Raw genomic sequence first — 20,785 nt, forward strand, 5'->3', positions numbered from 1 at the left:
ATATAGACAAGTACTTAAAGATTCAGGACCTTATTGTTAAAGGAAAACCCGCCCAAGAGGAGGTATTCATATTATCTTATTTTAGGCATCTAACATCTAGGTGTCTTTAGACTCCTAGCTTCAGGAGATGGAAGTTACCTAAGAAGGCACAATGGGGTCCTCTCGTTTATGTCTTGAATCAGTCTCGAGAGACACCTACCTTTCTTCACTTAATATTAAGCAGCTAGCCTCGTATCTGTACTAATACTGTAATTAGTAGAAGTTAGTTAGAACTAAAATTATGTAGTGTAGTATTTTCTTCAGATTCTTCTTCTTTTGGATATACAGTCATATGAGGTCATTCTGAGGTGGAATTTGGAAAGGAAGAGTGAAGAGTGAAGAATTAATTCTTGGACCTTTTCACTAAGAAAATACTGCAGAGAAATTGTTCCACTGCAATCTACTTTTCATGAAGGGGAGCACCTTAGAGAAATCTTTACAACCAAGGGGATCTTAAGCCCAGTGAAACAGGAGGCTATGAAATCATCCCTGGGTTAAAAGAAAAGGCTTATAATATTGGAATTTCAGTAAAACAAGTTTGCTTTAAGTTAACATTGAATAATTTTCCGAGTTTATTTTGGATGAAGAATGTAAAAAAGAAATCCTCCCTTCCCACTGACACAATTGCTGATATTGTAATTTCAGATTTTTTTGCTGTGTTCTGTTTTTGCGTGCTCTCTCTCTCTTTGGCTTTATTGAAATTCCATTGGGGCCTGCTGTTATTGCTGGTGTACACCCAACACATGCGAGAGCTTCTGCACGGAGACACCTGCACAACTGATTGTTGGCCTAAAATAAAGATATATTTTTAGATATATCTATAGATATACTTCATGTTTCATGCTCAAAATGTGTGACATTACTGTAGGATTTATATTCAGAGGTGTGAAAAGGATATTACCAGCAGAAAGAATACTAAAAATGAGTATGAGTAGGTTGACAGTTGTTCAAGGACATTTGATCTAGCTGTGTCAGACCAGATTAGGCTGTTCAGAATAGAGAAGTGACCATCAGTTGAATTAGTTATCCTCYGTCTGTTTTATTTCTTTTACAGAATGGCTTGGGGCTGGGAGGGAACTATATTACCACTGTAGAATTCAGAAATATGCTGCCTATAAATTGCCCAGTTAAGACTTAGATGTCTAAAATTTCCGCCTAAAACTTAAAGTTCCCTCCTGTCCTTTTTCTTCTCCTTGCACTCTCATTAAAGCTATAAAAAYTTTTATGTCCTTTTCCGAACACAGACCAGGTTATATTTAATCTGGATCGTTTCAGTCATCTGATTTACAGTATGGCTTCAGAAACWGTTGTGTCAGTGCAGCTAAGAGAAGGAGGGAACTGGTGGTAACAGGAGGAGTAAGTGGCCAGGCATGGGGAAATCAGGGTGGTCTTTGCCTGAACTGCAGACACTGCAGTCAAGGTCTCGAAGCACTACAGTTGTGACTTTTTGTAAGTCACTTGATTTGGCATTGTATCTGTTTTCTTTAATGTGCATGTGAGGGGCGATGATCCTGACCCATATCCTGCCCTCTCTCATATGGACAGTATCCTCTTCAGGGTAGGACTTTTTCTCACTGCTTGAGACAAATTGAGGACTCTGTCTTATCTGGAGCCTCTGTGAATTTTAACAGATCAATTAAGAAAGTTATCTGAGTTTATGTGTATCTGGGAAATGTTAAGTATAATTTTTAAAAAACTTGTTTATATAATTATGAAGCTTCATAAATTTGGTTGTATTAGAAAAGCAAGCAAGCAAGCAACCAAAGAACACCTTTATTTGAATTCCAGTTTTATGGTAAAATATTTTGCCTAATCGTACTTTTCATTTTTTACTTTCTACTACCATTTTGAACTTCAGTTATTTTGACTGATGTCTCCTTCACAGCTGTTCTTAGGAAAAAACACACCAGTTGAACAGAAGCTAAATTTTASAAACAGTGTTTCTGTGGATTTTTTTGCACCATTTTCTTGGCTTTGCAGAAATGCATGGACTGATGTTTTAGGTTTCTTGTTACAAAATCTTCTGCGTGTGTCACTTCAGAAATGTTTGTAAGGGGACTAACACAGCCACCTACGTGCACCACAGGGAGATCAGTTGATTGCTCTTAGTTTGGGCATAATTTATTAGAAACTAGGCTGGTATTTTGCCTGTCTTTTGTTGGTCTCTGAGTGAAGAGTGCTGTATGTAGAGAAACATTTCCAAAAATATTTTTTATTATTCCAGTTTTGCAGTTGACTGGTTTGAGGCTTGATATTCAGTCTTGATTCAAAGCTGAGAGGATTATAGTAGACGAACCTTTTGTTTTTAAGAGCAGGTAAGAAGGTAAGCAATTTAATAAAATAAAATGGTAACTGTAACTTAACTGGATTTTGCATGTGGTGAAATCATTTTTTGCCATTTACTATGAATTTGAGAAGCAGGCCAGGGAAATAGTGAAAAAAATACTAAAAGATTTTTTAAAATTAACTTCATCATCAGTGGAGAAATTGTTTATCAGAGCTGAGAAAAAAAAATCCTCCACAATTTTATGCATTTGGCATTAAACTGAATTTTGAACATCTAGATGTTATTTTTTGAATAAACATCTAGATGCTTAACTAATATAAAACTTGTAAGAGATACCATTCTTAGCTTACATAATTGAATGTTTGTCAGAAATGACTAAGTGTGTTCCAATCTGTAGCATGCATTTTGTTGTTGTTAAGTTAAACAAGCAATTAAATGAGGGAGATGAAATAATGCAGAGCCCCCTGTAAATTAAAGCAGACAGGAAATACTTTCCACATGCTGTGAACATTTTCAAGATGCTAAAATATTATTCTGCATCAGGSTGAGACTTTCCATATGAGGGAGAAGGGGGATAGCTGGAATGTGGCACGGCAGGGATTTGAACTCCAGGCTTCAGTTGCTGGGAATTGCTCCAAGGCAGCCCAAGGCTGCTGCTTCTGCCTTCTGCCTTCTTTCGTCATTTTTGTCCTCTTCTCTTTTCCACTTCCCTTTTTGGTCTGCTAGCTTTCCTGAGCGAAGCAGAGGGACAAGGGAAAGATAGGACCTGACATACTCACATGAGCGCTGAAGGATGGAATGGGAGGGGTGGCTTCTACTGGTAGAAGATGTTCCTTGTGTCCGGCTTCTTCCAGGAGCTGCTGTTCCAGGCACCTTGGCTGCCCTCTCCCCAGTGATGGTGACAAGAGCAGGAGAGAGTCAGCCAGGGATTTGGGAGAGGGGGCTTTGGCCGTGGGCCCGCCTGGTCTGTCCCTCCCGGCAGCCTAGGCAAGCCCCTGCTGTGTGTAGTCCTAACTCCGGCACCGGGTATGATAACTGGGTGCTTTTCTCTTCCCCCTACTCCTGCAAATATGCATCTTTCTGCATGAACACGCACCCAGACACTTGCTCACTTCAGCCTCAGCTAGAAATTCCATCTTGTAAAATTAAAAAAATTGTCCTTCAAAATTGGCATAATCCAGTATTTTCTGACAAATGCAGCCTTCTCACTAAATGGTTTGTGACTGGCATAGGCATCCCATTTTGTGGAAAGCAGGACCATATGCAAACCAAAGCTATGGGGAGAAGAGGGACTGCTTAAAGACCTTAAATGAATGATATTTGGCTCTGGGTTTATGTGATTGCATTATTGAAAAGGCAGATCAGGTTAAGAATGTTAGAATTAAAGCTTCAAATACATATTTTTAGCTATCTTAATGATATCAATGTAGCCTTGTTTCTGTTTGCTGATTGGATGACTTATGTGAGAAATCAACACAGCACCTATTTTTAATACAATACTGAAGATATAGTTCACAAACTTGCAACCTGCCCATAGACARTTTGTGAGGAGAATTCCATGTTTTAGCATTATAACTTCTTAAATCTTACTAAATTTGAATCAGCATATTTGTGATGTGGAATCAGCATAAAACCGCTGTAAGAGAGTGACAGTCAGGCCTCTCAACATCAGCCAGAGATGTCTTCTGCTCTTTTATGCAGAGTTTTGTATGGTGATTTATAGGTTTCCACACTGCTCTTTTCTCTTCCTATGAGACAGATATTAGGTAAATCATTATCAAAGAAATATTCAAAATTTAAGTGAATCTATCTGTGATACATTTGAGGTGTATGACAGTAAGAACTTTTTTCATTCCTTTCTTTCAGTCCAAAGGATTCAGTAAGAGACCTAGATCATATTTTTTCTGAATCCCACTATTTCATGTCAATATCTGACCACTTAACAAAAGGTAGCATTGCCCTAAAATTAGAGCTATTAATATGTAAAGGAGAAGGGGTGGGAAGGGACTGTAAAACCTCTAACCACGTAGCCTTGTTTGAACTTACTGGCTTCTTGTGGTACCATAGCTGGTTTATCATGTACATCATCATTCAAATCTGCAGCCAGGAGCAATTTACATAGTCATTAGCTGTAATTTGTGAACTGCCCGAGAATGAACTTTCTTTGAGCCTGCTTTAGTTTGTTCGTTCATACGAAGCAATTTCAACAAYGCTTTCATTAGGGGAGATTCCCCCCGCATTCATCTCCCATCCTCTTCTGCCCAGCTCGTTTTGCAAGTTAGACTATGTAATTCACAGCTCCCACATGCATCTTGTGTGAAGATCAGCAAAGATCCTTTAGGAGGAATTGAGATGCAATAATAGCCAGCAATGCAGAAAAGGATAGACTGTGAAACAGTTATTTGATAAATACGCTTAATTTTCTGCAATTGCTTATGATCCTATGGCTTTCCATAAATATTAATAGAGCAGACTATGAGTTTGCGACTTGCTATTCTTGATTCTAATTAATATGAGCTAGTACGTTCAGTTTGTTAACCTAAAGGATTATAAGAACAAGAACTGAAATATCCTCTGTAGGAGCTGGGGAAGGGTGGAGAAGATAAAGGTAAAGGGCCAAGGCCCTCTTTGTGCTTTCTTGCAGTTTGCAGAATTTACAGAGGCCGTGTGATGAAGTCAAGCCTCTGTAGATGTTCTTTATGAAGGCTGTCAATGATGAGACTAAATCTTTAGGATTGTCTCCAAGATGGTGACAGAAGTAGGAGATTAGGGAGGACTCAAATGGTGGAAGTGGCTCTAGGAATGTGAAAAAACAAGAAAACAAACAAAACCTCACTGAATATTTAGCAGTTCCCCCACTCTCGCCTCTTCAATGTTCTTTTAGAGGAGCAATAGGGCAATCTCAGCAAGCAGTGCACTTTCTAGGGAAGAGAAGTTTCAGGACGAAAACTAGCCAACTAGGCCTAGGTGTTTTTGAAAAAGTAATCCTTCTGTTCGCAGTAGAGATTATTAGAATTTTTCCYATAAACATATTTTTGAGTTTGTCTATTGCCTTTTCATGAAAAATGTTAACATTTTAAACATTTTCTTTTTTCATGTACTATTAATTGAAAATGAATACATAGTTTTTACTCCAACGGACAGGGACATTGTGTGATTCAATGAAAGGCAAGGTTACTTTTTTCACTGTGTTTCTGCCTTTAAAATAACAATTCAGAACATAATTATGAAATCAGTTTTCAGAGAAAAACAAAATAGTTTGATTGTAGTGGCAATGTTTCAGATGTCTTGTTTTGAAATCTGTTTCCCTTGAAATATCAATTAATCTGTCAGCATAGTTTCAGAGTACTCAGAGCAGTAGCATTCAAGTGTATGCTGATACTGTAGTACAGTTCTCCTTCCTCTCTCTGCTTTTAACAAGCCATCTAAGGTTGCATTTTTTTCCCTTCTCTTTCATTTCTTCATCTCTTTTTCTCTCTGTCTTTTCTGTGTGCCCATTCCTTTCTATTTCTTGTTTTTCTTTGCTCTATTTTTAATATACATCTTCAATCATGTTCTGAATGCAATAAGGCTTCTGGTTCTCTTCTGGTAAAGAATCTGAAAGCTCACTGCTGAGGAAGACCAGTCCCATCCTTGAAAACTGCATTTTTGACACCGCAGAGCTTCAGCGTTTGTTGTTCTGAGAATTAAAGTTCCCTCCCACACTCACTGAAAATTAGTGACAAAGTTTAATGAATTTCAGTGGAAGATCAGCTCGTCACAGAAGACAGCAAGAGGGTGAGCCAAAGCAGCTATCGCACTCCAAAAAGCAGAGTTTGATTAGCGCAAGTCCCATTTTGTTTGCTTCCAGGACATTCTTAAAATTAGAAAAAAAGGATGCACTCAGTGATGAACTTTCCGGAAAGCCTAGTGAAGCTTGCTGTTAAATAAATAATGAAAATACCAGGTATCAAAGCTAGTTAAAATTACAGTCTCCATTCCAATCTTGATATACCTGGGATAATTCAAATAATTCAAATAATTTAGAATAATTTCAGACTTTGCAACTATAGTTTAATTATACTATTAATATTGCCATAGTTTTACTGCTTTATCAATAAAAGCTTATTAGGCTTAGAGGTAAAATTTATTTGTTTATATTTTCCTTTCAACAATATTTGTTTCAAATGTATTTGTTTAAACAAATTGCAAAAAAATGAGCCTAATCAACAGTCAGGCATTCAGCTCACTTGAATTTACTTTCTTCAGTAGAGGACCCTCGTGCAGCATGCAATCTGCAGGTCAGGCAAAGGAAAACGAGGTGGTGCAAGGTTTGTTTCATTCAGTCTGCTGCAGGACCAGGTTCTTCTGTATGTTTTGTCTATTTTGGATTACTATTGCTGGAGGTGGTCAGTCTCCCCTTGCTTAATGCGCCTTCTTAAGTTGGATAGAGGGCAGGTACTCTGAGACTGGTAGGAAATGGATTAATACAGAATTGCTCTAAATTTTTCCCTCATAGTTTAAGGCCAGATCACTTACATGTGCGTGAATACTGTGCCTTAGCTTTCAAGCAGTAGCTTAAATGTATACTGCCCCAGGGAGACCGTGGTAACTATGTATGTCTATACTCTGACCTCTGGGTAAATGCTGTTTCACTAACTCTGTGGTGGTGCCACTTCACATTTTGCATAGTACTAGAATATGAACACGGACTGTTGCTGTCATGTTGCTCGTGCACTGTTAGTTGACATCCTCGCTTTCCCTAGCTTATCGATGGCAATGTATGTTGGGGTATTGAGTCCCTACTGATACTAGGGTGAGAGCAGTTGAGAGCTGCTAATCTGTCTTAGGCTAGGGCTGAGCTGTGCACCATCAGTGACCTGCTTTCAAAGATGCACGGGTGTCAGCTGGTGCTGAGTAGTGCCCACAGGAGAGAATCTGCTTCTGCATTTATGAATGGACATAGGGCTATTTYGGCATTACTTCTTTAAAGCTTCACTGTTTTTGTTTACCTAGAAGACTGAGACAGTCCAGTTTAGTTTCTGCAGATGGCTGCCTGCTGAAATGAAAAATAACAAGTTGTGGGGTATTGAAGAGACATACATTCGCCTGGCAGTATTTGTTGCTAACTCACCTTCTCCATGAGATTTGTTAGCTGAGTCCTATTTCTGACTTCCAGGCCACATTGTTTCAGTTTCTTACAGTTGTAGTTTATTAATGGACCRAATTCTGCTCAACTAAGTAAGAATTTTGTCATTAGCTTAAAAGGAGCAGAATTGTGCAAGGTCTGCAATAATTCTGGTAGTTCATGTGTTGCGAGGGTGGGCAGAGGGGGAGAGAGAATTTTTGCAAGACAAAGATGTAGTAGCTTTTAAAATATCAGGGCAAAAAGCGTATACTTGACTTTATCCTACAGATTCTCCAAAGAGGCAGACTGATTCTTTCATCAGTCACCCAAATACAAATAGATACACCTTCACTGTCATCTCCAGAATGTAAATCTTTATTTAAGCAACTATTAAAAAATGTGCAGTTCTTGGTAGAATTCCATTCAATTTCAGCAAAGTTATTTGTTTCTTATTTCTTTTGATTTATGTACATATCAATTTCATTGCACTTCTTTTGGGTCACAGGTTTGGAGTTTTGGATAGAGTAAAGTAACAATGAACAACATATACTGTATTTATTTTTACCTGTTTCTAATAGTTTTAGTGTATGATGGAAAATGATATTACAGCTGCAAAAGTTTGTGCAACCAGTTGAAACAGTAAATACGTATCTATGTGTATATACATATATATTCATATCCTCAATCTGGTGCTTTGTGCTTAAAAAGTCATTTCCTTCTTACCCACTTAGTTACTTGACAGATTATTTGTGTATGTTCAGTTTGAAAACAACATAAAGCAGAGTGTATGGCTTCTTTTCCCTTTGAAAGTGGCTACAGCATGGAACATGCTGTGAGTAATAGAGTAATAGATGAGATCTGTGTTTTGCAAGTTCCAGTATAAAGTAAATTCTTTACCATCTCTGTAGATCCACACATTTTTAGTGGTTTTACAAAATTGCAGCATCATCTATTGTGTGCACCTCCAAAGAGTTAACAGACAAAAATAAATCCTCAGTTACACTTTCACTAAATGATATTTGGGGCTATTTTACAATGCATTTATAAACTGTAGTGGGACAAGTTGTCGCTGTTTCTTTTGTTCATGGTATAGAAGCTGGTAGAAAAATTCTTCATTATCAGCCACTCTAGCACAGCATTTACAGTGGAATTTTTTTTTCAGCTGAGAGAAGGAAGATAATATAAGACAGGATTTTCAACTTGTCAGTCTTTCTGGTCAGTTTGACAGTGGGAGAAAAACTTCACTTACTCCGATACTAGTTTCAAGGATTTATGATGAAATAATGCTTCCACTGCAGCTAGAGCGCACTGCCTTTTGGTCACTTGCTTGTTTAATTCTTTGACTTGAGAGGTGTGGAATAGCTCTCATCCTGTTTAAATGTCCCCTGTGCCATCTCTGTAGATGTCCATACGTAGATACCCTTATGCTCTAGCAGAAGGAACTTACAACTACCACTTGGCGTTGCTTTCTGTTGCTGAGGAGGACACAACTTTGGAAAACTTCTCATTATTACTGCCTTCCAGGCACAGGGAACCCATGGCCAGGCATGCGCAGCTGCATGCTGTATTTATTTGGTTGCACCTTGCACCAGGGTTCCCTGGTTCTTGGCTGTCATTTTGATTGAAGTGGATCAGACAGAGAATGATAAATTTTCTATCAGTCACAGCTCTCAGACTGAAAGTGAGGAGAAAACTGTGCACTGCTCTGAGATGTTCAGAAGGCATATGCCAAACTGATTTAGCAGTAGCATGCATGGATATGAAAACAAACATGTTTTCACTTTGCTCCTTTTGCTTCAAAATATATTGCTTAAGCTATTATAGAAGGGTGAAGAGTCTTTGAACTTAAGAGACTTTTCTTGGGGGGAAATGTGCTTATAAGAAGGAGTAAAGTAAAACTTACTCTAGGATCCCTGAAAGTTATTATTTTGAATTAAAATCTTGGAATAGTCTCACTCAGTCCAAATGAGAATGATCACACTTACATAGATGAAGTAACAGAGAAATGATGATAATGCTCGCTGGCTAAAGATAGGCCTTTTTTAAGTCTGCTTTTGCACATGCTTTCTTCATTATACATTCTTAGCTTGCAATTTCACTTAGATGTATGTGCTTATTTTACATTCTTACCCGAGCACTTTAAGAATTTAGTAGGAAAACAATTTTCAGTCTCTTGAAGTCAAAATGAGTTGCCTCCTGAACATTTGAAGGAACTTCTATTCAGAAAAGTTTATTTTCAGGTCAGATTCCCTCTTCCAATCTTCTGTCATTTTAGCTTCAAAGGCATCTGAAATCAGTCTTATTTTTAAATGTTCTTTGTAGTCATAAATGCTCAAATTTCCTAAATCAATTCACTGTTGGAAATACTAATTATTTCATTCATTACTTTTAGGAAATATTACGATGAACAATTTTTTAAAGCAATGTGTGACAAAGAGAGGCTTAAGACGAAAAACAGTTATACATATTTAACTCTTACATCTTACCGTAATAGTTCCTACCTTCTGTGTGTACTAGCAGAACATGCAGGTCTGCAACTCACTGTGCACATGCACAACTTCATGCATGTAAGTATTGCTGCAGTGGGTCTATCACATGAATCGAACTGCCTGGCTTATATCTAGGTGTTTGCAGGGCTTTGTTCTGCCCTGAAAAAAGTCCTTGTAGGGTGGTTCTCATTCGAAAGCCCAGTGCTTTCAATCTTTATATGTATGTCATGTGTACTAGTCTTCTTATGATGATTATGTTCATGGCTGCTTTACCCTAAGCTTGATTTAATTCTGGTGCTTCCATAAAAAACAGCTTAAAATTATGTTTAGTGGGGTATATTCGATAGCTGAAGCAATGATCAGTGAAGAAAATATGTCTTACTCCATTGAACTGGCTATATCCTTTATTAGGTTCTTTTCCACATTTTAGTCTATTTTTTCTAAGAATAAGACTAATAAGAATATTTGATATTAAAGATGGATTCTGTAGGTTTTCCTAATGCTTCAGAGCCAATATGCCCCCATTTAGCTCTTACCTAGGTCGGTATAAAACAGGTGTTTTATAAAATCTTTTGTTGGAATGTCTTTCCTTTTCTTCAAGTTTCAGAGTTTAATGAGTAGGCATCTGAGATTCCCTGAGGAAACAAAATGCAAATGTGCTGAAGGGTTTGACAAATATCATACATAAAAGGAGACAAAAACCTTAAGAAAATCTTTAATACAGGTGCAGCTTGCAGAGTGATATCACTGCAAAAATTATCACACCTATGAATTTGTCATTCTGTATAGCTATGCCAGCATGCAGGAACAATGAAACTGAGACTTCAGATGTCTGGTAAATTTGGTAGATTTTAATAACACATGAAAATATTTTCGGCAATCTCATAATTCAGAGGGTGCCTGTACGCTCTGTCTTGATGGCTGTAGTATAACAAAGCACAGTGGAAGCCTGTATCTTAATTTTTATTTGGGCAAAATTCATAATAGCGTCTATATACCATGTTCAGCCAGACCAAGAGCCAGTAGAGGTATGCCAGGAATGAACTCAACCTGTTGCTTGCCTGGGTCTGTCTAACTTGCTGTCAAAGGACAGGCTTTCACAGGGCACAACAACAGTCCACCTTTGTATGGTTTTCTTACAACAAAAGGGTGAGGAAAAAAAATAAAATGCCCTTCTCATTCTCAGCCCAGCAGATCAATGTGTTTTGTTTTGACGTTGTCTTTAACTGCGTTTCAAAATAAGCCAAGCAGTCTCTGCTAATGTTTCATCTCCAAATACTCTTCTAGTTCTAAAGTGTACTTTTACCAGTTGGAGTTCATGAAAAACAAACTTTTCAGCTGGAGGAGATAGATGTCTCTGTGATGAACAAAAGTCAGAAATAATAAGTTTTGGGGAAGCAGAAATTACATTTTCTTCCCTTCTTGGCTTATTATCTTTATGTCAGTCATCCTGGAATTAAAGGAAAATGAGAAATGGTAACAAGCTGGAACAGGGTGGATCTGAGCAGCGTAGATCCTACTCCTCCTCAGCAGATACTGRCAGAGGTGTCAAATATTTCTGGAATTTATGTGAATGACAGAAGTAACACAAGAAGTATCTAATAAATAATACTCAAGCAATTCTTCCTCTCACTATAAAACCATCTTCTTTATCTTGACTGGTAGCATGTTGTACTGTAATATCAAGGACAGAATCTGTTCTGAAGAGATTCTTCATGTAGTTATATATTACATCATCAGAGTGACTTCATGTGATTTAAAGAAAGACCATTCAGATATATACAGCAGTAATTAATCACTTTAAATTCTTATCAGACTCTTTAAATCATGTCATGACTTGACATTGGGGTTTTTTTTTTAATAGTTAAACCCATGAAATAGAGGTACTTCTGGAGATACATGCCTATAAAATTGTTAATCTTTTTTTTAAAATATCCAAGATTTAGAACTCCATTGATCAATAGAAAGAACAGACTTAAAATATGTAGTAAATTAGGCTCACTGCAGGCTTTAAAAAATGCTTAATAAAGAGCCCACAGCTCTGGGTAAATGAAAATTGCTTCCATATATAAGCCTGGATCCTTCAGAGAGTAAAGCAACAGCCTAGTTTTTACAAAGGTAATATACTGTCTGGTCCACTTCGGAAGTGGATAATATGAGTCACCTCCTGCTGAGATCTTGCAAATGGTGATTTAATATTACAAGAGACACTGTAGAAATGGAGAGAAATTTCTCTATTGGATTTAGTGTCACTGCTAGAAGCACTCTGTTCCTCGATTAATCACTCAGGAGAATTTTAAAATAAAACAGGTGAGCATACAGTCTCTTTTTCATGTCTGTGCTGGCTTGGTTTTATAACCCTTCAAATTTCCAGGGCCACTTTGATAAATACGAACTGAACATTCCTGAAAAATGCTATTGGCCTTATAGTTATGTAGCTTTTTGCATGTGCTGTATCAGCTAAACGTATTGGCTGGTTTGATCCAGCGTTTAAGAACTTCTTAGTTCAAGATATTTGTTATTCAAGTTCTCTCTTTTTTTTTTACTATAGCTTTTTAAGAATATAATTTAGAACTGGCACAGCTATGGTCCTTTTGAAGCAATCCATACCTTAGAGGCATTGTGTGCAGTGTGCACGTGACAGTTAGCTCAGAAAAGGAAAAAAATACTACAAGAAGGGGCAGCTGCTTTAACTGGTGTGATAAATAATAAATGTTATAGCTGGATGTCTCAGAACTTCATTCAGGTCAGGGACATCCAGGACACTAGACGTGTAGGTTAGAGTTTTCACTCTTTAACAGATATAATCTAAAAGACAAGACAGAGCAGATAAATGTAACCAACAGATGGAAGGAAGTATGAGGAAAGAGCAAATAATAGCTACATATTTTAACCTAAACAAATCAGATTCATAGTTCTTCACACACCACCACCTATGAGTAAAGCAGCACTGCGTGTTCAGTGTAGGTAATTAGGATCTCTTCAGCCGTTACACTGAAGTTTGCATGACACCTTTCCCTGAATTGCAACCCTTTGTTTACATTTTCAGGTGTTTCTCTATCCCCAGCACCAACACGAGTTGCTGACTTTCAAATGTAAAAGGCAATGATTGTGGAGATTTTTTGCACTAGCTTTTGCTTTATCTGAAAATGTCAGCTTGCATTCAGCAGGTGGAACTGACTGTGTCTGTTTCCAGCTGAATCTGCGGTTCTGCTTTCATTGCAATGAGATAAAGTCACTGGATACAGGATTCGCACCAAAGTTTAAGGTACCTTTTAAAAAAATAGATCTGAACCACTGACAATACCTTTTTTATTCCTTGTATTATTATTATCTAAAATTATCTGAGGAGTTGTAAATCACATTGTCTGATAAATAGGAACACATTAGAATAACAGATATTTCAGTGCTAAGCGATGTATTGCAACAATATGAAATAACACAACTTATGAAGTGATTGCATCTGAGGAATTCTTCTAGAGATACATAAGGCTGTTCTAATAGGAGAAAGACTTGACTGATGTGCAGTGTTTTATAAGCATGCCATGATAATATATATTAGCTAGTTTTTACTTAAGTGGAGATTTGTATTCTTATTGAATATTAATTAGCCACAGTACTGTCAAAAAAAGTTGGAACTAGACTTGCTCTAGAAGTGTCTTTTTTTTCTCTCCATTGACTAGAGAGGGAGCCTAATATCCAAATTAGCCTACATGTCTAAATTTTAGGTGTCAAAAATTATTCAGATAAAATCCTCACTTAAATTCTAATAATTAAAATGTAAGGGTGACTGGAATCATCTTCATGATGATGAACTCATGAATTGAATTCAAGTTTAATGAAGCAAACTCTGTGGAATTGTTAGATATTCTGTGATTGCTTTATCTATTACAATCAACCTGAAGCAATCAAAAAAATCTGAATCAGCAGTCCTGTGAGTTTTGGCCTATTAGGCTTTCCTCTGAAACCATGAAGAATATAAACTTATGTAAGAAGCTGAGCTTCTTATTTCTTATTACTTTCAAGAGCTGGGGGTTTTTTGTTTGTTTTTTACAGCTTTTGCCACAGGCACATGTGAGTCTAAATAACAAATTATCCAAATAAACAGTTCCATTACTCATCGGACAAACTGCTGATGGCAGTGTAGATGGCTTACCTTTTAGTTACTGTCTAAATCCTACACGTTGTCCCAATAAACAATATGTAAAGCAAAATACAATTTAGCATAAAGTTATGAAACACTATCTAACACTGCTTTTTGCTGAAATTTAAATATAATTTAGCTATAAACCTGTTCTAACCAAGGCTAACCAAGAATGGACATAGCAACAGAAACATAAATGTTGCCAGACCTGAATCAGAATAAATACATTTGAGATCAGTCAGAGAACAAGATTTTTTTAAAAGAATTAAAAGCTTGCCATCTTTCTGTGGACTTCCTGACCTGAATGGCTCTTAATGCCTTTTACCCCATGTCCCCCACAAGCATGGAAGAGCCCAGGAGCTCTTTGCTGTCATGGTGCCATGTCACCCTTGTCCACCTCCTCTTCTCTGCAATGCAGTAAGTGGAGGGAGTGGAAATGACTACTTCTCAAGGTCAGAGTGAATGTGAACCTGCCTTGCTGCCCTGCCTTGTCATGGTGAGCTCGGCGCCAAGAAGGAAATTTCCTGTAAAGCTTGCCTCAAGTAAGCAAAATTTCTGAGCTGTTAGAGTTTATGACACAAATCTATGAAAAGCGCTGTGAACTTTTAAGTTCAAAGGCACAGTAATACCATGGGTTAAAGAAAAGTGTAATTTAGAGCAATCCTCAGGTTGCGTTAATACAGCAAGACTGACACAACATACTGTTGTGAAACTGAAATCTAAGCTACCAGCAAGAGAAACTTGACCATCTTTTTAGACCTGTTTGAGCTGCTGGTAGGGAGGTAGAGAATTATCTATATGGAGAAGGGAGCCCCAAAGAAAAAGGGATTTTGATTATTTGCTTACACCAAAGATCCAGATTGCTAAGAGTTGTCCAAGCACTCTGCTCCCAGCATGGAGGTGAGTTTCATTAGTGTCACTGATAACATTGCCAAAGTTTGCCCCCCAGCCTTCACTGTGCTTAGAGGTGAAGCAGCTCTGAAACAGATGCTCTTTTAAAGTAATCTGGAATTGATTTTAGTATAGGAGTAGTGTGGACAGCTGTAGATAGTAACCTCAGCCACCCTAAAGTAAATCCTCCTGAATCTTGAATCTGAACTTGAATCAAGAAAGAAACCCACATGTTCTTGAAAGTATTCCCAGTTTCTTTTATGGTGCAAGTTAGTGCCTCATGCCAAATCTTTCTACCCGAATTGCAGTTCAGAGCTCCATAGACATTTTTTATAAAACTGCCATTGCAGTTGCTACTGTTTATTTCCCTGTGCCCTGTCCAAGCAATAGATTTCACTCCAGCTTGGGACAGCATATCCGAATATGTTTTCCTGCCATAGATCCTCTCACTTTCCTCTTGACTGGCCTCTTGCAGATGGTCTGCAGATCAGAAGTATCTGATTAGAATTCAGGTCTGTATTTTTAAGAACTTGGCAATGGAAACATTATGGTTTATACAGTGCCAAGTGTAARAGCTTATTTTCCTAATGGAGTGGTATAATTTTCTCTGCTTTCTCCTGGATCCTTTTTAATTTTTTAATGTGTTGGCAGCAAAGATCCTCCATTTGCATTTGCCCTCCTATACTTTGTTCCTTCAGGTAATTATGCTCATGTCTCCCCATCTGTCTAATACCGGACAGAGTTTTCACAGCGGCCTATAGTTGTGAAACTATCTCATGTTACAATCCTAATTAGACCACAAATATTTCAGCCAAAATCTGTGTTTCCAATTGTAGTTATATCAGAAGTAGCCAGAATGATTCAGTAGAATTGTTTACTCAGTTGCCTCGAAAAAGTTTTACAAGTACATTAACAAAATGAATTCTGCTAAGTGTACCAGCTGTTCTGGACTTCTATCAAATAAAGAATTTTATAAGAATGAGTCGATTAGAATATACCTTTAAAATCATAGTTGACATTTAGTCAGGTAACAATAGCATGAGACGAATAATGTGACTTACCCACAGTATTAAGGACCCAATATACTTTGGAAGAACAGCTCTTGAAATTTAGAGGCTGAAATAATTTTGGATGAAAAATGTCTTTGTATTATTTGGTTTTCTGTTGTTGTAAGTACTAGTTTATAAACATTCAAAACCAGGGAAAAATGACAAATATGTTCTTTACAGATTATTTTCAGAGATTTTGAAGATTTTCCTTTATCATTAGATTATTACTTTACTTGAAATACGATAGCAGTTGTAGGTATCAGAAGAATTTAGACTCCTCTGGTCTAGCTATTGTAATCTGCAAATAAAAATAGTTCTTTCTTCACAGATGATGTAAAATAATAGTCTAATCAGAGAACCAGCTGGTCAGCTGTGCCAAAGATCAGTTATAAGCAAGTCCACAGTCTTCATAAACATGAAGAAGACAGGGAATTTGAATTTTCAACAAACATCCCTGTGCAAAGAAAACTGGACTGTTGGGGAAAATAAAAAGCTAGTTGCACAAAAAGAAGGAATACGGACGTGCAGTATTAGGGATTTTTTTTTTTACTGTTAAATTTGTGTCTCCTGATTTTTGGCCAATTTTCAGTTATTCTGAACTATCTAAATTTTCCATTCTCATTTTTGAGCTAGTATTTTTTAATTCTGTTCACAAATAGTAGAGGTCTTTTTTTTCAAACTGGACAGCACATAAAAAACAGCTTGTATCAGAGGTTTCTTGTTTTTACTGAGGCTTTGCAACTGGGCCTGAAGCTAAGGTGGCTCTTTCAATTCTTCTGCTTTCTTTTTAGAAAGTTCATCCTAATGAGCCAGACTGCAGTTGGCTGGCACCACTATACAGTACAGTGTGTTCTCTATAGATCTTGAAATAATGGGAAAAAAAATGCAGGTGCACTTTGAAATGTATTGCATGTCCAGGCACCTATTCAGACTTCTGGTGTACAAGAAATTGGAAGCTTTCAGAAGGGTTGTGGTGAGGGAAGGATTCATCAATGAGATGTGAGCCCATGTAGACACAGGCTGAATAAATTGACCTAAAAGAACAAACACTGAGAAGGGCCCATTTAAAATACTATTTATAAGAACAAACGGAAAGAAGGAATACTAGGGTACAGTACAATGATCAGAGCAAAGTCACAACTTTTAAGCCCAACTTTTTAGCAACATGACACATGCTGTTCTTTCTCTAGCTCCCAGATATTGTTAAACTGTTGGGATTGAAAATTCAAATAATAATAATAGAAAAAGTGATATCTCATCCTAACAGAATAGGAGTCATAAGATGAAGAAGAGCCTTCCAATATTTTTATTGAAGTTTTCTATTTCTGTTGAAATGTGAAGAGAATTAAAACCCTTTTTGTGTCTCACCCTTAAATTTAAGGAAATATATAATATTACAACAACATTAATAAAAAGTGCAAGTAGTAAAACAGTTTGATATTCCTTTACTGTCTGTTAGATCAGTAGCTTTGTTTAAACATGATGTATTAAAAAAATAGATATGGGATTAGGCATATATGATGCTTTTTCTAACCTCTGACATTTCTCCATTTATCCCTCTCTTTCCTCCTTCTACCACTGATTAATTCTGGTGATCCTGTCCTCAAAACTCTTACCTTAGGTATGTTGTTAAATGCCTACTTTTCTGTAGCAGGGTGTATAAAAAATACTAATCAGATTCAGTAAATTCTTTTGAAATGAAATGACATAGAATAAAATAGAATGTCTATTTAAATACTTGAAAATCTAACTAAGTGTTCAGCTTCATATTTGTGTGCCTTATATACCTCTGAAAGTATGTTCCTAAATATCTGCATTACTTTTTGAAAACAAAATTTATACTTTAAAGTCATAAATATACTTTTTGAAAGTGTCACTTTTAGTACTTCTGAAAATGTTTGCTGTAACATCAAGGAATAGGTGATTCTAACCTGAGGTCAACCAAGAACAGTTACGCAATGAGGGGGAAAAAACCCACCACACAGGCTACTGGACAGCAATTCTACAGTACTGAGGAATGCTGAATATTGTGGTTCAAAGAGACAAAAAGAGAAGTATTTACTAAAGCATACTAACTAGAGAAGTGATTTGTGAATCTTGTTCAAAATATCTGCTTCCTTCAGGCCCAGTGCTGAAGTAGTGTCAATGGAATCAACAACATGCTTTTTGCTGTACTAAAGAAATATCACGAGGCACACTCTAATTGTATTTCCTCCTCATTCTTTGCCTCATAGATCCTGGAGAGTTCTTTTGGCTGCTCTTGCAATTCAGCTTTCCTCTATAAGMTGTCTTTTTCCTCTTACTGGGAATTTATGTTAAGAGTAGTTAGGTTGTGGTGAGTATAAGATATTTATATTCTTTTTGATAAACTAAATGCAAAGCCTATAAAAAGACATTCCCAGGACACTGACCTACTTTTATCCTGGTTGTAAGTCCTACCTATGAAATCAATAGGATTGCTTGCATTTTCTACATTTAGCTCTTCATATATTTTCTGTCATGTCCTCTTTGAACTTCAATATATTTGAATGGCCTCATGATCTCCCCTTGCACCCAATTTATGAAAGTCCTTAGCTTTCTTCTCATTTTTGTAAGCGTTCAGGTCTTACATCTTGTATACAAAGGAAGATAATTGGCTTTCTTGTTCTGAATCTGTGCCTTAATTACTTTCCTTCTCAAACTTTTATGAATAATTCTGATACTTACAGTTGTTGATTATTAGTAACCTGTTGGATATCTCTGCTTCATGCCAATAGCTGCACTTGTGATCTTAAGTCATACTTTTCCTTTCCCTGGAGCCCACATAGTATTTTCTGACTCCTCTAAAGTAGGTACTTCATCAAAAAAATTGGTTTCCGTCTGTTTGAAGTCACCCCATTCTAAAAATGATATAGTGAAGGCAACACTTTGTCTATGATTATGTTAAAGGATGTACCAAGGATGGTGAATCTCTTTTCTTTATTTTTGTATTTTTATTGATAGAGACAAAGTTTTTACTTTTTCTCGCACACCAGTTTTCATAAACAAGCTGTTCTGCTTTCTTAATAATTCTTTAGTGATTCTTTAGGACACTGCTGTAATACAAGGACTATTTCACAACATTTTTTTTCCCAGAAAAAGCTATGTATTCTCATCTGTTTCTTTCTTTTTTTTGAATCATCCTAAATTTAAAATACTTTCTTCAGCCCTAGACTAATTTATCTGAAGTCCAGACAAAAGAGAGAGAGATGGTCTCTCTCTCTCTTCACTGTATAATCTATATAAAAGTATTTTGATTAGGATTTAAAAGCTGTAGCAAGGAGAGGATTCCCCTGCAGTTTTAATTCTGTTTTGCACCCTTTTTCAAATTGGATCTTTCTAATGTCTAGGATAACAGAATTAATTTGTAACATTTTTGACTTCCTATTATGCATTATTACTATTTATTACTATTAGTTGTTGTTACTTTTAATAATTGACTGGAAGCACAGTCAATAGTTGATGCTTTTCTTATTTTTGATCATTCTAGAACCTCTTCAAAGCCTATTTTTCCTATAGCTAATTCTTCAGAAAAACAACTATTTGTTCTTTCCCTGTAGCAATTTCAGCATTGAAAAACTCAACAAAGTACTAGACAGAGCTTTCCAGAGACATATTCTTTGAAATCAAAATGTTTTTCTTCCCATTCTCTACAGAATTTCAGTCAGTATAATTTATTCCATATATTAATAACTTTATGTAATGCTTTTGCAGTATTTTTTGCTTCTATAACATTTCGTATCTTCCAGTCATGAAAGTTCTGAATTTTATGTATTACTTTTCACTGTGCTTTGTGTGGCTTGACAAATGCCACAGATGATTGTGACTAATTCTGTTTGGGGTGGGAGCATATTAGCATTATAGCACATTCACGCTCAATTCTTGTCAGTCTTAATCAAACTCTGCCTATTTCCTCTTTTTTTTGTTGAAATTCTTGCACTAGTCTCTTCTGTCAGTAGTTTTCTCTCCTGACTATATCACTGATTATATTCCAACAAATTTGTTAAACTTCATGTTTTCCATGTTAATGTGTTTCTTATCCTCAGTGCTGTTCCTTACTGCTAATTGAAATTCATGGCTATAGGTTGTCTTGCTCAGAAATGCATGTCTTTTCCTTTCCAGAAGTGATGTTCTCAGAAGTGATGATAAGAGCCGAAACTGCCTATCTGTACTCTTTTAGGATTCTGGATAGTACATTGGTGTCCTGAAACAGTAATTAATTACTACGGGAGTTTCTGGATACCTGTGCATACTTGTGACACTTTTAATCAGAGATTATGTTATTTTTCACAAGTGTAACTTCAGATACAGTGAAACTGATCTTCCTGTATTCTTCTTAGGTGTATCATGAAGGACACCATTCACTAAAGTTCATTTCCACAAACCAACCTTCCTTTATTCTTTTGCAATGCAGTTACTTGGAGTATTTCTTACGATGTATCCTGGGCACATTCACTCTTCTACGTTCTTTAACGCTCTCTGCAAAGCATTATATCATACGGAGAATATTCCATCTCTTGTTTCTTCATTGTAAACTTAAATATTGATGTCATCATGTCTCAATAGATAGCTGACAACTTACGATAACTTATGATAATTTATGGTCTTACTGTAGATCTTATGCCCCTGATTTTTTCTGCCTATAAAAGAGCCTAAATTTACTAATATTGAGAGTCTCCTTTCCCCTAAATACTGCCTCTTTTGCAGGGCTGCGATATAATATGTGGTACTCCCTAATTTTGGAGRGATCAAAACATTTTT

The sequence above is a fragment of the Rhea americana genome, unplaced genomic scaffold (genome assembly GCF_003343005.1).
Source record: "Rhea americana isolate MKP2758 unplaced genomic scaffold, rheAme1 scaffold_49, whole genome shotgun sequence".
NCBI lineage: Eukaryota > Metazoa > Chordata > Aves > Rheiformes > Rheidae > Rhea > Rhea americana.